This window comes from Peromyscus leucopus, chromosome 7, assembly GCF_004664715.2.
Source record: "Peromyscus leucopus breed LL Stock chromosome 7, UCI_PerLeu_2.1, whole genome shotgun sequence".
Lineage (NCBI taxonomy): Eukaryota > Metazoa > Chordata > Mammalia > Rodentia > Cricetidae > Peromyscus > Peromyscus leucopus.
In genome coordinates, this window is record NC_051069.1 from 95,120,472 (window position 1) to 95,124,415 (window position 3,944).

Consider the following 3,944-nt stretch of genomic DNA (forward strand, 5'->3'; position numbering starts at 1 on the left):
TCATGGCGCTCCTGCTCAGCCTCCTCCAAAGCCAGGCCAAGTGGGCCCCTCATTCCCATCCCCCTCAGTCCCAGGGCCTTCGCACACACTGCCCCTGCAGCCAGGAATGCAGGACCTCACCTCTGAGTCTCAGCCTTCATACTGATAGCATGGAGGGGCAGCTGAAGGAACCTTGTGGTCCGCTGGAGACTTGCTGAGACAATTCATGCACAGTTCCAAGAGCTGGGTTTGTCTCCAGTGGAATAGGATCCATGGCCCGGGGAGGAGATAGGAACTCAAGAGGTGGGCCTGGATTATTGCTGTTCCCATGCCAGCCAGCCAGCTCAGCCTCTGTTGACTCCACTGGGGCTCAGCCAGTATTCCTGGGGGAGGGGGGTTCATTGTGCTCCATGGTGCCTTCACATGCCCTTGCCCAGCTGCCACACATCTTTTACTGGACTCTACCACCCACCACATACCAGTATGGCCTTTCCCCAGTGGACTTCCAACCACCAGGCCAAGCCAGGTGCCTCCACACAACTCATGTGCCAGGCAGGCCTCCCCATGCCCTAGCTGAGAAAGCCAAGGTGGTGTTCAGGCTGGTGGTTAGCTCCTCAGACCAGCGGGCCTGGTGAGAGGGCAGGGTTTGGGAGAACACTGTCACTAGTCACCAGAAGTGAGGCGCCTTCCGTCCCCAATTTCTCCTGCTTCCCAGGTCCTTTCCCCCGACCCACTGTGGTCCGGGACCCTAGATAAGCAGAGTCAGGATTGGGGCTTTTTCTGGCTGAGAGAAAAGAGCGGCCTCCTCGGGGCCTCTTGCACCACCCCCATCCAACCACTGGCCTGGGGCCTCCTGCAGGGGCCTGGGAGCCTGTCTGCCAATCTGGAGTTGTGGTAGAGCTTCTGGGGACCAAGTCTGCCTTGGCTTCCTCCACAGCCATATGTTTCCAATCCCTTCCCAGGCCCCCTCTCCTCCTCCCCAGCCCCTTCCCATTTCCTCGCTCAGCCATCCACTCCATGTGGAACTCATTAAGAGACCCTCAGGGCTCGTAACCCAACTCTGGCCCCGGCTTGGGGAGGGTGCTCTGTCCGAGGCCCGTGTGCAGAGGGGCAGCGTCCCCACATCCCCCACCTCGTCCCTGTCTGGCCCGGACCAGCTCTAAGCTGGGACCACAAAGAACTGGCCATGACCAAGAGTCAGCTTGTCGATGGAAGGAAGTATAGCCAGGCAGGCCGTCTTGGCTCTTCCTCTTCCCTCCCTTGAAGTACCTCAGTCTCCCAAGTAGCTGGACTAGGAGCTCTGCTCCCAATGGGGAGCTGGACCCGTGTACAAGGCAAAGCCCAGGGTCCCTGGGGCAGACTTTGGGGGTTCTGAGCCACTACTAACTTAGGGAGCTGCAGCTTCCCATCTGAAAAATGTTGAATAGCCACCAAGCAACCTAAGGCCACATTCTCCTAAAAGCCCCGTTCCCTGGAGGTTATGAAAAAAAAAAAAAAAAAAATCTGGTGCTGATCACTCTGATCACCGAAGTTTGGGAAATGCCAGGATGGACAGGTATCGCCGCAGCCTCCCTGCGGGACTCGTCAGAGCCTTCCGTGTATTCCTATCCGGTGGAATTGTTTCCAGAGGCGTGACCACAGGAGCTCTTGTACAGAGGTGTACCTAGTGGGCCTAGAGTTCTTTGGAATCCATTCTGGAAAATACTGTCAGAACAGTCCTTTTCCTCTGGCTCTTAGGAAAGGTGGGCACTGAATGGCGGGGACAGCTAAGAAGAGAGCGGGCGGGAGCCCATGGTGGCGGGGGTGGAGGTGGGGACACTGTGGCCAAGACTAGAGGTTGAAGGATGCCTGAGTCAGGCCGGGGCCCTGGTGGTTCCCCGCCTCATCTTCCTTCCTTATGGAGAGCAGGCAGTGGGCGGGACAGCATGGGCGCTGAGGCCCCAGCTGGCAGGCAGGGCCTTTCCCATGCAGCGAGGCCTGCACGGGCAGGCCCAGGCTGCTGGGAGTGTCCACGCTGCCACCCCAGGCAATATCAGCCTGGGGATGGGGCAGCCACTGGCTCAAGGTTCAAAAGAGCGCCTTTGTCTCTGCCTCACCGCCGGTTGGGGCCAGCCTCTGCCCAGAGCCCACTCGACCCACATGCCGGCACAGGTGTCCCGCACCCTCCCGGCACTCGGCTCCAGACCCCCCCCCCCCAGCGTCCTCTACTGATTCTCTCTCCCCTCCTGCCTGAACACAAAGAGGTCTGGGCAGGGGAAGGCTAGGCTTTTCGCACATGCGTAGGCCTTTCCTGCTTCCTAGAGGCCTTGCATGGCATCCCACAATCCACTTTGCAGAGAAAGAAACAGGTTGGGGGAGAGGCAGTGATGGGCTGGGGTTGGGACCAGCTGTCTCGGGCTTTCCAGTTTCCACCCCACCCACCCCATGTCATCCCTACTCCGTCCTGAAAGTCACAGTGGAAGGCCTGGCAGGTGTCTGTACTTGACCTTGTCTGACACAGTTGGACCAGGCCAAGAGGGCTCCTGCTACCTCCTATAGAGCATGAGAACAAAACAGCGTCTATGCTCAGCCGGCCCCCTGGGCCACGGAGGTGCTTCCCCGGTATTTCTGACTAAGAACCTGCCAGGCTTCCCTCTGGGAGTTAGCTAGGCCAAGGGAGAGATGCAGGGCCAAGGGCTGGAGCCCCGCCTGGAGCCATCCCAAGTGACAGCACTGCCCATGTCTTCTCAGCTCTCCGGGTCTCCGTGTGGCTCCTGGAGCTGCCTGGAAGTCCCACATCCTGTCTGGAAATAAGAGTCAGAGCGATGATTTTAGTTCTGGTTTTGCCGTCTCCTTCCTTCCTCCCTTGCTTTGTTTTTCTTTTTTCTTTTTCTTCCTCTTTTTTTTTTTCTTTTTTACTTTTTTTAGGAGACAGAGTCTCACTATGCAGCTGTCCTGGAACTCACTATGTAGACCAGGCTAGCCTCAAACTCACAGAACCCCAAGATCCGCCTGCCTCTGCCTCCCGAGTGCTGGGATTAAAGGTGTGGACCACTCCTGGCTCATGCTCTCCTCATGAGCTAGAGCTGAGAGCCAGGAGGAAGACCGGCAGCTTCCGGCAAAGCCAGCCTCGTGCCCATCCTGTCCTCACATTAGAGAACAGAGTCAAAGTTCACTGAACCTCTGCACCCTTCCACAATCTTTTATGTGCTTTCTGGGATGGAGGGGGACCTTCCTTGGGACACTTGCTGATATGGCAGAAGTAGGCCTCGGGGCAGCCACCAGATAGGGGCATCCCCAATCTGTTTCCTGGCGCCACCAACCTGGGGACAGGCAGCTCCAGGACAGCCCAGCCTATGTGAGTTGTACTAGGTATGAAACCTGGGACAGGGACCTCAAGCCGGCGCCCGTGTCTGGCCAGGCCAGGTGGTTCCCAGGCCATTTCCCTGGCATCATCATGGTCACCGTCATTGTCACTATCAATACCTCATAGGAGGGATTCCTGAAAAACAGGGCTGCGTAGGCTGCTAGGGAGGGGACCAGACAGGCCCGGGCGACAGGCAGATTCTAATGAGGCAATTAGGCTGAGCAGTTACTGAGAGACCTGCCCACCCAAGGCAAGCCCAGCCCAGGCCCCTGGCACATCCGCCAGCCCCGGCCAGGTGCCCTGGGAATTCCTGGCCTGCTCCACCCTCCCAGCCTCAGAGGTGGGACTGGTTGGATTGTCAAGAACCTTTTCACTCCTGCTTTCCCAGTTTAAAAACCACAGGCACGTTTGGAGAGACAGAACCAGGGACCCCCAACTCCATCACTACTTTTTACAGTTGAGTTAGGGGAGTTAGCAGGGCCCAACCCATAGGCACTCTAGGCCCTTCCTGGCTGAGGTAGCCACAAAAGGACCAGAAGCGCAGGGACAGAGGCCAAGGACGACAGGGTGAGCAGTAGCAGGCAGCTAACCACCCTGCTTTCCAAAGCACTGCTTCCTT